Source organism: Schistocerca gregaria, chromosome 3 (genome assembly GCF_023897955.1).
Source record: "Schistocerca gregaria isolate iqSchGreg1 chromosome 3, iqSchGreg1.2, whole genome shotgun sequence".
Lineage (NCBI taxonomy): Eukaryota > Metazoa > Arthropoda > Insecta > Orthoptera > Acrididae > Schistocerca > Schistocerca gregaria.
The window spans coordinates 408,111,505-408,125,904 of NC_064922.1; the positions used below are offsets into that span (position 1 = coordinate 408,111,505).

General features: G+C 44.0%; 1 protein-coding gene across 2 annotated transcripts in view; it reads right to left on the minus strand.

Moving 5' to 3' along the window:
- Positions 1 to 8,170: 8,170 nt before the first annotated feature.
- The window catches only part of LOC126354298 (uncharacterized), a 53,065-nt gene continuing 46,835 nt past the window's right edge, over positions 8,171 to 14,400 (minus strand). For both annotated transcript variants that reach the window (XM_050003852.1, XM_050003851.1), the window contains exon 4: positions 8,171 to 8,356. The gene's annotated coding sequence lies outside the window, so the exon portion shown is untranslated. The remainder of the gene's footprint in view (positions 8,357 to 14,400) is intronic.

A 14,400-nucleotide genomic window follows, 5' to 3' on the forward strand; every position in this document is an offset into this window, starting at 1 on the left:
ATTTCTGTATAGTAGGTTACATATGTTACGCGTTGCTAACATATTAAATTGCAGATAACTGTAATGTCTCTATGAGATGAGTACAAAAGTGTAAATAGTTTTTTCTCATTTTTTATTTATATCGAGGCTTAGATTCAAGAAAACAAATTGTAGCGACAACACCGTTTAGGACAGGGAAAGTTAGTTTTGTGCAATATTCTGAGCGCAAGTTAGAGCCAGGTGTGGGCCAGATCGCAGTGAGTTACACATACCAACAGTTGCGAAGTAGAACAGAGGCCACAGGGCCGTCAAATTGTTGAACGAGTATATGTAGCGATTTTGCATGTCGCAAACCACAGGCAGAAAGGGCCCACTGGCCAACCTAGCGTGTTATGAGTATGTGACACTGAGTGGCACATATGGCAAAACAGAGGCGCACAGCCACATATAAATAGGTGTGGGTCTCTAACGAGATTCATTCAAGTGTGGCAGCTCTCCTGGACGGCAGGGTGTGTCACACAGCCAGCTGCACGCAGCCACAGATGGGGTGCCAGCATTCCAGTCCACAGCAGCTCGTTGGTTCAATCCTCTGAGGCCGGCCGGTTCCATAGCCAGCCAGTAACAGGCCATTCCACAGCTCCCTATAGCCAGCAGTCGTAGCAGAAGCACCCCGAGGCGAGGGCCGCAGCTTCGGTCGCCGGTTGGAGGGCACTTCTTGATGCCGCTCTCTTAGCCACGCCGGCGAGAAGCATACAGCTGGCCGCCTGCTGCTCACACCAAGCGACGCTGCGTCGGCAGGAACGCTCACTGCTGAGTCAACTGCTGGCATCCTGACGACGACACAACTCTGCTGGCGGACAAGGCTGACACACAGTATGTGCACAGGTAGCTGAGGCAGCCGTTCCACACCCAGCCATTATGTAGACAGTGAAGTGGTGTCCTCAGCATTGTGCGGCCTGGTGATGCAGACCGAGGGGAACACACCACTGTAGTTGGAAACAATAAATCACATGGAGAGCTCAGACGAGTCTTAATATGGCGCCTTCTACCTCTTCGCACTATATATGGTGTCAGAATTGCGGACGTCATCTGTCCAGTACGAGGTTCGAGCCCACTGCCTGCATTACTTACATTCACAAGATTTGGTGACTTTGGACGAGTTTTCTTTTGAGTATTGGACGTTTTCTTGCCTTTTTGTGTTTTGAGTATAGCTCATGGCAGGCCATTTTAGATGTTTTGCATAGGAATTTTCTGTTGTTGTTAGAGTAAGTATTAGTGTATTTGGGGCAGTAAGACTTTTTTGTGGCATTTAATTGATTTTCTGTTGGTTTGAGTATGATGTTACCGAGTATGATGATACTGAGGTGTAGAGAGTTGGGTTATTCTTGTACTTAAATGTTTTGTTTCGGGACTAACTGGGAATGCAAGCATCACAATGGCAGAGTCAGGGACGTGAGGTATGTCAGAACCAGAAGTGGTACAGATTTTGTTGGATAAAGTAGCACAATTGACAGCAGACAGTAAGCAGTTGAGAAATGAATTAACACCTAGAAGTGAGCGGAAAACCGCATCTGCTCAGTCGTTGTTGCCTAGGGTGCAGGAGATTGATCCACCTGCTGCGAGTTTGATTATTCCGTTTTCTGGCAAGGCATCTGAGGACATGCGTTCATTTGTGGAGGACTTGGTGACTTCAGCGGTGATGGTTGGTGTGATGAGCAGTTGTTACATAGAGCCAAGATTAGATTAACGGATGAAGGAAAAACATATGTAAGGTGTTCTGAGGCCTTAAGGAAGGCAGGACAGTTTAAGCAGTTAAAGAAGGGCTTTTACAAAAGTACAAGAAACAGAATAGCGCTCAGTACTTTAGGGAGAGGTTAAGTACAATGACAAAGAGACAGGGGGAGATGGTGGAGAAATTTACCGACAGGATAAGGGAAATTAGTGAGTACACTTACGAGTTGGGTCAGAGCGATGAAGAGAATAGTGTTATGTTGCAGGAGGCCGAGAAAAGGGCATTTTATGCATTTATGAGAGGGTTACCGGCGCATAAGTCACGGAAAGTGCGTGACGGGACTCCGAAAGATTTGTATTTGGCGATTCAGCAGGCAATTCAATGTGAGGAAATAGATGTGGCAACTGGGGTATGGGAGAGGCAAACAGTGTTCACAGCAGGTGTGAAATGTTTCATGTGTGGTCATATGGAAAATGTCCAGAGGCAATGTACCCAGTCACCGAGGAATAAAGAAAGGGGTGGAAATCGGCAGCGGGGAAGATGGAGAAGTGGAGATAGAGATGGACAAGCCTTAAACGGCAGAAGAGCCCCAAGACCCACATAAGGGAGCTCCTGTTTAATTTCAGTGCTACGAATACATATGCAGTGGTGGAATGTTCAGTGGTAGGATCCATCGGAACAAAAAAGTTTGAGATTTTGTTGGACACAGGGGCCCAAGTGTCAGTGGCTAATAGGAATATAATGGGACGTAGGAAGCTAGACCCACCACATTATAGGTTGCCTGAAGTGGGGGATAGGAGGTCACGCCTTTGCGGTCGGTGACAGTTGAATTCGAATTGAGAAAGTCCGATTTAATGCATGCATGTAGGTAGTACCATGGGTAAGCGAGGGCTACGACATGATCCTAGGAGTATATTTTTTGCATCAACATCATGCCAAAATTGACCTTGGACAACGAACTGTAGAACTTGGTGGAATGTTATTTCAGCTGGGGGAAACTGTTGTCAATGCAGAGCTATCGCGAGGGGCATTCAACGAAATGAACAAACCAACTGAACAGCGTATAGTAGCATTAAGGCTTAATTCGCATGAGTGTGTGTGTAGTGGCACCAGGAAGGCGCTCTGCGTAAGTCTGGAGTCAAATCTACCTGCAGGTACAGGGTGTGTTGTTGAACCGTTTTGGGTCCATTGGGTTGTTTTGTGACACCTAGCGTTGTACGCGTCCAGGAGGGGAATGATAGGCGAGTAGTTCCCGCGAACGTGGATAATTTTAGCGCTGTAGAGGCGAATTAGAGGAAAGGAGTTTTAGTAGCAAATATGGATGTGCCAGATGACGAAGACTAGTGTTCAAGAGGAACGCGAAGCGATCAACCACTAACAAAATTAAGCATTTGAAAGGAGGAAAAAGAGAGCTGATGGAAGAATTATTGTGGAAATTTAAGGATCTGTTTTTTCCTCAAAAGCCGGTACCAGCAACTGCATTAGTTCAACATAGAATAGGGAATAGGGAATGAAGCACCTGTTTATAGTAAACCATACAGAATACTGAGGTATATGCAGCCAGTTGTGGAGGATTTCATTGATCAGCAGCTTGCAGAAAGCATTATAGAGCATAGTAATAGTACCTGGGGAGCGGGCATTGTCGTTGTGCCTAAAAAATCTACGGATGGAACTAAGAAATACAGGTTCTGTTGTGACTACCGATGCCTCAAAATAAGACAGTAATGGACGAATACCCCATTCCAAACATATCGGAGACTTTGGATCACTAAGGACACTTCCAGTATTTTCTACGATGGATTTGACCAGTAGTTATCATCAGTTAGAGATGGCTCCAAAGGATCGTCCAAAAATAGCTTTCTCTACTCCCGGAGGCCATTATCAGTACGTACGAATGCCATTCAGTTTGAAAAACGCTCCAGCAACGTTTCACAGATTGCTAGACAGTGTCTTGAGCCGTCTGAAACCACGGCAGTGTCTTCTCTATTTGAATGACATTATAGTGTTTTCAATTAGTATGGAGCAGCGTAGACAATGGTTAAGGGAAGTCTTTATGACGTTAAGAGACTGGATAAGTGTCATTTTTCATTAGAAGAAGTAAAATATTTGGGTCATATTATCAGTAAGGACGGAGTGCGAACAGATCCAATGTTCGTACAGGCTGTAAAGGATTTTCAGAAACCGAAAACAGTTAAGGAAGTGCAATCATTCATCGAAATTTGCAATTTATATCGAAGATTCGTGAAGGGTATTGCAAATTTAGCATAGCCGTTGATGCAATTGTTACATAAGGATGTGAAATTTGAATAGACAGAAAAGTGGCAGTAAACGTTTGACAAACCGAATAAAGTGTTAATGTCAAGTCCGGTTCTTGTGTTTCCAGATTTTGAAAAGGAGTTTATACTAGCATGCGATGCATTGTATCAAGCATTAAGGTGTGTTCTTAGTCAGGAAATTGACGGGAAAGAACATCCTGTAGCCTCTGCATTTAGGCAGTTGCATGCAGTGGAGAGGAATTACTCAACAACTGAGAGGGAGACGCTTATCAAAAAAATGGCTCTGAGCACTATGGGACTTAACTACTGTGGTCATCAGTCCCCTAGAACTTAGAACTACTTAAACCTAACTAACCTAAGGACATTACACACGTCCATGCCCGAGGCAGGATTCGAACCTGCGACCGTAGCAGTCGCGCGGGACGCTTATCATAATCTACAGAATCACATATTTTAATGTTGTTTATATGAGAGAAGATTTTGGCTAGTGACTAATCATGCTGCACTGAAGTGGTTGTTGGGGTTGAAGGATCCATCCACTATACTCGCTACATGGGCTGTGAGGCTTAGGGAATTCTACTACGAGGTGGATGCACTAAGTAGGAAGGTGGCAAAATTAGAAGTCATAGGTTATGACATAACAGTATGGCTAGAATTACAGGGTGTGGACAACGATTGTAAATTGGACACAGCCACAATTTAATATTTAATATGTATGATGGTCGTCTGTGTAGGGAAACGAACTTAGGGCAACGGGTAGTAGTGCCAGTGAAGCTGAGGGATGAGGTGAAGAGGTAGGAAAGTAGATGTGGATCAGCATGTCAAGAAATGTGTACCATGTGCGCAGAGAGCAGTATATATTGGGGTAATGGCTAATTCTGTCCAGCCCCTATAAACAAAAAAGGGAAAACGAAGAAGTTCCTCACAAGGTATCAAGGGCCATCCAAGTTGTTGAAACCACATCCCCCATTAACGTACACATTGGGCGGTTACGGCTATTTAAGGGTTGACCGTGTGTGATTACAGGCGTGTCACAGGAAGGAAAGAGAGAGAGTGAAGACAGGTGCTAAGCACAGAGAAACCCAGGAAGGTAGAGTTCAGCATGAAGTACCATATGCTTTGCGATCCAGAAAGTAGTAGAGTATTTGTAGTTTGTTTTGTTCTTCTGTCATGTATCATTGGGTTTGCATAGAGTAATTAGGTATTGTTTTTTGATATGTTGCATTTATTTTCTAATATAGCCTTTTGCGGACAGCAGTCCTTCTAAAGAGGGAGAAAGGGTGATGGTGATCCCTGTTCTCAGATCACCAAAAGGGGAAACATTGGCAGTGATTCATCTCTTCATCTTTGGGGTGGATGCCTTATGGGTGCAGCACTTGGATGGGGGTGTGCTGTGCTCAAGGCATGAAGATGTGGTGGTATCGAGTCTATAGTGGGCATTAAGGTTGGTATGGAATGCGTAGGAAATGCGGAATGAGGTAAGGAGGGCTGAGGAAGTATTCAGAGAGCTAAGGTAACGTGCAGAGGGCAAGGGAATGCTGAAGGAAGTTGCAGAGGAGTATAAAAAATTGCATGAGGCTTATAAGACGCTATGGAAGCAGGTAGAATGGATGGAGGAAGTGGTGTCATGGGTAAGACGGAAACGAGGATGGCTGAACGCAGGGGAAAAATTTTGATGACAGTTTTTGGAACCGTAGACGAAAGCGATACAAAAGAACTGAACAACATGGTGGAAACGGTGAGACAACTCGCAGAGGAGAGGAGAGCAACGGAAGCTTGGCATGCAACTCAGATAGGGACATTGGAAGGTGAAGTCATGAATAACACACGGTTTCTGCACACGTTAGCAGGGCAGGTAGTGGAATACGTTAAGGAAGACGTAATAAATCGTAACGTGCGATCCCTACAGGGGCATCTAGTGCTAGATAGCACGGTGGTGTTAACCAGCCTTTTGAAGGAGTAGCTGATAGCGTGTGGTATGTTCATGGAGTAATAACGAATCTGGAAGAAGCCCTGCATCATGAATTGCAAGGCCAGACGAGTACTGATTTGTTACTGCCAGACCAATATTTCGACGGGTTGTGCAAGATGCAGAAGGAACTACTCTCAGGGTTGTATTTAATAATGGAGCCCAGCGAGCACAACTTGCCATTCTTCTACCATTTGCATTAACAAGGGTAACAACTGACCATGCACGAGTGTATATTTTCATCCAATACCCGGTTATGGGGAAGAACGAGAGGTTTCAGTGTCACACGGTCCACCCATATCCAGTCAAGTAGGGAGTGTTGAGCAAGTTTGTGGAAGTGAAAACTGAAGAGGTATTGCAGATGTCGGCAGCTTGAAACTGGTATGCCAATATGGCAAGGGAGAAAGTACGAAGCTGCCATAGAAGGAAGGTAATGGTGTGTCGACCCAGGGTGGTAAGTACCAAACTGGACACATGCACGGTGCAGTTAATTTTAGCCAGGGGGAAAAGAATAGACTGTCCAAGAGACATTGTGGAGCCAAACTTGGGGTTGCAATGGGTCAGGATGCATTGGATCTTCTCCACCTACGAGAATTTGGTAGTAGTAGCTAGTTGTTTTGAGTGGGGAGTATTTGCAGAAGAGAAACATATAGAGCTCGAGGGGACCGAAATTTTAATCAGTAGAATTAAGTTTAACATAATAGGACCAACCTTCCACCAGCCAGCGTCAATTTCAGGAGTCATACAATTGAATGGTATGCAGCCACAGCTGACTGGCCAGAAGCCACTTCAGAGGTTTTGGCAAGGCAGAATCTCACCTTGTTAAACCAAACTCTGGAGCCAGGTACGTTAAGATCCGTAAATCAGTTCATTTTAGAGCAAGAGGGGCGCGTATCAGCCGAACAGCTTGTGCAACATGTCACTCAGTATAGGAAAAGGCAACGGCAAATAAGATCATTTTGAGCACCTCTGTGCCACGTAGCATCGCAGCCTTAACATTGTTATGTGCTGTTTTCTTTCATCAGGCAGAGAGCTAATTCCAAGAGGGAACCAAAGGTAGTCCAAGTCCCAGTGGATTAGATATTGAGGGCGTCTTACTAGTAGGTAAGGGGTTGATCGAGTGGTGGTCGTCCAGTATGGAATTTTTACGTTTTGTTTCATGTCATGCTTTTAAGGGGCACTTTTAAGGTTTATAATAGTGAGGAAATATGCCACAGTTGCCGACCCAAACAAGTTAAGAGCTATTTAAGGGTCGACCTGGGAACAGGGTCTTTGCAAGGAGGGGAATAATGTAGTGGCACCACCGTTTAGGATAGGGAAAGTTAGTTTTGTGCAATATTCTGAGCACAAGTTACAGCCAGGTGCGGGCCAGACTGCAGTGACTTACACATGCCAACAGTTGCGAAGAAGGATAGTGGCAACAGGGCCGTCAACTTACTGAAAGAGTATATGTAGCAGTTTTGCATGTCGCAAATCACAGGCAGGAGGGGCAACCTAGCATGTTATGAGTACGTGACGTGGAGTGGCGCTTACGGCAAAACAGAGGGGCACAGCCACATATAAATAGGTGCTGGTTTCTAGCGAGATTCATTCAAGTGTGACAGCTCTCTTGGATGGCGGGGAGTATCACACCACCAGCTACATGCAGCAGCAGATGGGGCCCCATTATTCCAGTCCACGGTGGGTCGGTGGTTCGACCCTCTGAGGCCGACGCGGCGTCCTTAGCCAGCCAGTGGCGTGCCACTCCACAGCTCGCTACCTCATGCAGTCATCTTGGCTTCACCCACATGCCAGAGGCAACCTGAGGCGAGGGCCGCAGATTCGGACGCCGGATGGTGGGTGCTCGTTCTCGCCGCAATCTTAGGCATGCCAGTGAGAAGCACGCAGCTGGCCGCCTTCGGGACACACCAAGCGGCAATGAGTCGGCAGGGACGTTGACCGCCGAGTTGATTTCCAGCATCATGACGACGACGAAACTCCACTGGCGTACAAGGCCGACACACAGTGCGTGCACAGGTCGCTGAAGCAACTATTCTGCGCCAAGCCGTTTACCAGAAAGCGAAGTGGTGTCCTCAGCATTGTGGGGCCCGGGCCCAGTGATGCAGACTGAGGGGAACACAGCACTATAGTTGGAAACAATAAGTCAGTTTGAAAGCTCAGAAGAGTCTTAATACGGTGCCTTCTACCTCTTTCCACAACATTTGGTCATTCTGATACATTTGGTGGCAGAAGTTACCACTACAAAATTTTATTGGAATACTTATTTCCACTCCTTTTACAGAATATTTTTAAGGCAGAGGGATTACTGGGAGATTCTATATACTACATATTCCAGATGTACTGACGATTCAGTAGGTGCCATGTACGTTGCCTTATCATTTTGCTGCTTGTCCATCCATTCTGAAAACAATGTAATAGTAATCGAATTAGTAATGCCTCATCTTAACAACAATACGGATGCAGTATTTAGCTCCCCCACCCCCACCCATACACACACAGCACCTACACACTATACTATCACACATTCAATACACCCTCCCTTCCCCCCTCCCCCCTCACTCACACATGACGGAGTCACACTCTCCAAGCTCTCACCTTTCTTACATCCCCTTCATGACACACACACTGCAGCATCAATCACACTACTCACCCCCTCGCCTCCACTCGCTCTCCTACACTCACTTGGCCTTATATCCCCCTCCTCCTCACATATATAAAACACCATTACACAGTAAACATTCTATGAATTTTGGTGAGGTAGTATAACACCCAACAGTAACTTTTTCAGAAAGAGTATTTAATTTTTTTGTTTCATTAATACTACATTCTGTGATTTATATATACGTAAGCCATCATTAGTGCTATCATTATTACACAAATATACTGAACTACTCTATAGAAAATTTTATTGAATATTAAGACCCTGAGTTTTTTCATTCAAAATAAGACGTTAAAATTAGTTAATCACTTCATCAGTAACATTACGAAATGCTGAAATAATACATAGTATTGTATTTTAAAGTATAATTTGAGAGAATTACATGTATATTAATATCAGTGATTAACTATATATTAATAATTAATTACAGTGAAATGTAGTTTAGGCAACAAAATTTTTGTCTTAATTCAAAGATATTTTCATTGTCTCTGTAGCAACGAAACTGCCTACTACTTCAGAAATTTTTATATTTCGTAATCTTTAATTTTCTGATGGTATATTGCCACACCTGATAACCGCCTCACTGAATAATTTATTTTTTTAAGAATTTCTATTTTGGCTAAAGTAAGCTCAGTTTTCTCTAGAGTCACTGGTACTGGAAAATACACTAGGATGTCTGGCACATGCTATGGGAACCCGTCACCTGTGAACTATGTTCCTATAATAGCACCTCTGGCAAGTCTCATGCACCAGACACATTCTATATTTGTACCTGAAATTTGCTTCATATTAGCAACAGCTGTAACTGAATCAGAGAAGAGACATATTCATTGTATATCAGTGGGAACTTCGGTTCCTTACTTTTAAGACGTTTCTTACAACCTTGAGTTATGAGGAAACATCTCATTATTGTGTATGCCTCTATAATGCGCTTCATACAGTGAAGCCGCTATTTTACATGTAAATAAATGGTGTCAGACACTGAAAAAAACGGTGACACACTTTACATGCAGTTCCAGATCATTTATAGATGTTGGAAGCTTCGTGAAGTAGTAGCTCAGACGGTAAGTATTTCTGATAGCATCTTTCCGTCTACAGTTTCAATTATTTATGTTAGAGTGCAAATTAAGATAGATCTCTCATCTGGGAAAGCGAAGTAAATGATTCGCACTTGCCTATGACTTCCTGGATGATCTTTGATTATTTTACCGTTTTGAACGAATTCACTCAACCTGCAGCTCTTCACTGACGTGTTACGCCGTATCACACACTGGAGAACCAAAACATTTTGGAGAACTGCCTGGTAATGTGTTGGTTCATCTTTACTTTGGAACCCCAGTCATTCTGTGTAGCACGTGCTCGACAAGTCGCTGGTATGATTCCAGAGGTATGTGGCATCACAGATGTCTACCTACAGCTCCAGAAGTCCCCTTAGATTGCGAGCCAGTAGTCTGTGGGAGTGGAGCTGGCTCTCGTTTGCGTCGAAGATGTGTTACATCGGGTCTAGATTGGACGAATCTGGTTTTCAAGATATCAACTTGAGTTCACTGTCTTGCTGCTCAAGACAACTCTGACCTTGTAAAGAGGACGGTTACCATGCTGCAAGATACCATTACCAACGGGGAAAATGTCAAGAAATAATGTTAGGGTAGAGAACAGCTCTCATCGTTTCTTCAGCTACTGCCGCAAGTGCTAAATTGAGGCAAAAAAGTCATGGAATTCCTCTTAATATTATGTCGGTACCCTTCTTGCCTGGCGTAGTGCAGCAGTTGTTGAGGCATGGACTCAACACGTCGTTGAAAGTTTCGTGAAGAGATGTTAAGGCATGCTGCCTCTACAGCCGTCAGTAATTGCGAAAATGTTGCACAGACTGACCACTCCAACAGTCCACAATATTCCTCAAATCGGTCGCGAACGGTCGATGATCCATTCAGTTGGATCAGAGGACCCAGTCTATTCCATATAAACACAGCCCACATCATTACGCAATCATCAACAGGTTGGACAGTGCCTTGTTGACAACTTAGGTCCATGGCTTCGTGGGGTCTGCACCACAAAGAAACCCCATCATCAGCTCTTAGCAACTAAAATAGGGACTCATCTGAACAGCATACTGTTTTCCAGTCGTCTAGGGTACAGCCGATATGGTCACGAGCCCAGGTGCGGCGCTACAGGCGATGTCGTGCTATCAGTAAAGGCACTCGCGTCGGTCGTCTGGTGCCATAGCCAATTAACTCCAAATTTCAGCACTCTCTCTTAACGGATACGTTTGTCGTACGTACCACGTTTATTTATGTGCTTATTTCACTCAGTATTGTTTCTCTCTTAGCACTGACAACTCTTCGCAAATGCCGCTGCTGTCGATTGTTAAGTAAAGGCCGTCGGCCACTGCGTTGTCCGTGATAATGCCTGAATTTTTGTTTTCTCCGCACACTCTTAGCACTGTGAATTTCGGAATGTTGAATGTCCTATTTCCGAAATGGAATGTCTCATACGTTTATTCCACATTCAGAGTCTGTTCATCCCCGCCTTGAGTCCTTAATCACATCTGAAAAGTTTTCACACGAATAACCTGAATACATCTACATCTACATCTACATCTATATCTACATGACTACTCTGCAATTCACATTTAAGTGCTTGGCAGAGGGTTCATCGAACCACAATCATACTATCTCTCTACTATTCCACTCCCGAACAGCGAGCGGGAAAAACGAACACCTAAACCTTTCTGTTCGAGCTCTGATTTCTCTTATTTTATTTTGATGATCATTCCTACCTATGTAGGTTGGGCTCAACAAAATATTTTCGCATTCGGAAGAGAAAGTTGGTGACTGAAATTTCGTAAAAAGGTCTCGCCGCGACGAAAAACCTCTATGCTGTAATGACTTCCATCCCAACTCGTGTATCATATCTGCCACACTCTCTCCCCTATAACGCGATAATACAAAACGAGCTGCCCTTTTTTGCACCCTTTCGATGTCCTTCGTCAATCCCACCTGGTAAGGATCCCACACCGCGCAGCAATATTCTAACAGAGGACGAACGAGTGTAGTGTAAGCTGTCTCTTTAGTGGACTTGTTGCATCTGCTAAGTGTCCTGCCAATGAAACGCAACCTTTGGCTCGCCTTCCCGACAATATTATCTATGTGGTCCTTCCAACTGAAGTTGTTCGTAATTTTAACACCCAGGTACTTAGTTGAATTGACAGCCTTAAGAATTGTACTATTTATCGAGTAATACAAATGACAGCTCCCCCACTACACCGCCGTTTCGAACCTCATATACGTGATAGTATCACCATCTCTATATCAGCGTATCGCAATCGCATAATTTTTGTCACCACAGTGTATAACACAATAACGACCTCATCCACATGTGACCGTGGCGCGGTGTATGTTTGCGCAACCATTCGCTTGGATGGTGCCGTATTTGGTTACGACCATCGATCTGCTGTAGCAAGGAATGTGATTCACCCGACCTCAAGGCACATTTTCGTAGATGCAATCTGGAGAATCCTATGCCCAGACCAGTCGTAATTGCCTTTATTGTAGAGTGGTCATGCAGACAAGTTGCTCAATAATGTTCATTGAGTCGTGTTCTCAGAAACAGTTGTTCCTGCAACAGCAATTTACTCAGTCACCAGATATGCCACAGACCACCACCTATTTTGCTTTAGAGAGTGGTTTCACAATCCTTAAGCACCTTGGTGACCACTCAAGTAGTATGCTTTGCCGTTTCCGATAACCTCGATCAATGTATCGAGTGATAGCAATGTACACTTTGTCAAAGACGCTGCTGCCAGTAGATTTCCCAACTTGCGGCCGCTATCGTGGCTATAATGATTCCCCATTATGTCTGCTTCACTTATATATACTTCCATTACCGCGTCACGGGACCGCAACGTCACTAGATGACATTCGGTTTCGCAGTGGTCACTGGTCACAAGGTTTTGGTTCATTAACTGTATAAGGCAACGATAAAAACTGCTCATTTCGAATGTCTTCAGTTACTTTGTGCTTGATTTTTCTTGCCACCAACGGCACAATTTAGTTCTGATTTAGAAGAGTCAAATGAAATAGGAGAAGACTTTGACGGAGAACTGAAAGACGTAAGTCGAAACAATGACCCTGAAGTAGACGAAATCCCGTCAGAACTTGGGAGAGCCGACCGTGACAGAATTTTTCCATCTGGTTTGCAAGATGTCTGAGACAGGCGAAATAATTGAATTTCCAAAGAAAGCAGGTGCTGAAAAGTGTAAAAATTAGCGAACTATCAGTTTAATATGTCATGGTAGTAAAGTACTAATAAACAATGATTGAAAAGCTGGTAGCAGCCAACCTCAGGCAAGAAAAGTTTAAACTCCGGAGAAATGTAGGACAACGCGAGGCAACACTGGCCTTACTACTTATCTTAGAAGACAGGTTAAGGAAAGACCGTGCTACGTTTATACCATTTGTAGACTTGGAAAAAGCTTTTGATGATGTTGACTGGAATATTGTGAAATTATGAAAGTGGCACGACTAAACTACAGGGAACGAAAGGCTATTTACAGCTTATACAGAAAGCCGACGGCAGTTACAAAAGTCGGAAGGAATGAAAGGAAAGCACTGGCTGAAAATGGAGAGGGACAGCGTTGTAGCCTATCCCCGATGTTACTGAATTTGTACACTGAATAAGTAGTAAGAGAAACCAAAGAAAAATTTTAAGTAGGAATTAAAGTTCAGGGAGAAGAAACCAAAACTTTGAGCCGGCGGGGTGGCCGAGCGGTTCTAGGCGCTACAGTCTGGAACCGTGCGACCGCTACGGTCGCAGATTCGAATCCTGCCTCGGGCATGTATGTGTGTGATGTCCTTAGGTTGGTTAGGTTTAAGTAGTTCTAATTTCTAGGGGAATAATGACCTTAGAAGTCCCATAGTGCTCAGAGCCATTTCATTTCAGAAACTTGGAGTTCTGCCTATGACGTTGTAGTTCTGTCAGAAACACCAAAGGACTTGGGAAAGCAGTTGAACGGTATACACACTGTCTTGGAAGAAGGGTATTAGAAGAATGGTGTAAAATAAACATCAACAAAATTAAAATAAGGATAACGGAACTTAGTCGAATTAAATTAGGTAATTCTAACGGAATTCGATTAGGAATCGAGAAACATAAAGCAGTGTATCAGATTTGCTATTTGAGCAGAAAAATAACGGATTATGGCCAAAACACAGGATATAATACGTAGACAGGTAATGGCAAGAAAAACATTTCAGAAGAACAAAAATTTGTTAAGACCGAATATTGATTAAAGTGTTAGGAAGTCCTTTCTGAAGGCATTCGTCTGCAGTGCGAAACGTGGACTATGAACAATTTAGACAAAAATAGAATGGAAACCCTTGAAATGTGGCGCTACAAAAGAATGCTGGAGATTGGAGGGGTAGGTCATGTAATTAACAAGGGGGTACTGAAAAGAGTTGCTAAGGAATGAAATTTGTGGCATAACCTAAAGGGGTACTAAAAAGAGCTGCTGAGGAAAGAAATTTGTGGCATAACCTAACTACCAGAAGGGATCAGTTGATAAGATACAATCTGAGACATCAAGGGTTCACTTAATTAGTATTGGAGAGAAGTGTGATTGTGTGTGTGTGTGTGTGTGTGTGTGTGTGTGTGTGTGTGTGTGTCTGTGTGTGTGTGTGGAAGGGGGTGGGAGAGGGAAAGGAGGAAAGGCGAGGGGGGGGGGGGGTAAAAATAATAGAGGGAGACCAAGAGAGGAATACAAGAAGCAGATTCAGTAGATGTACAC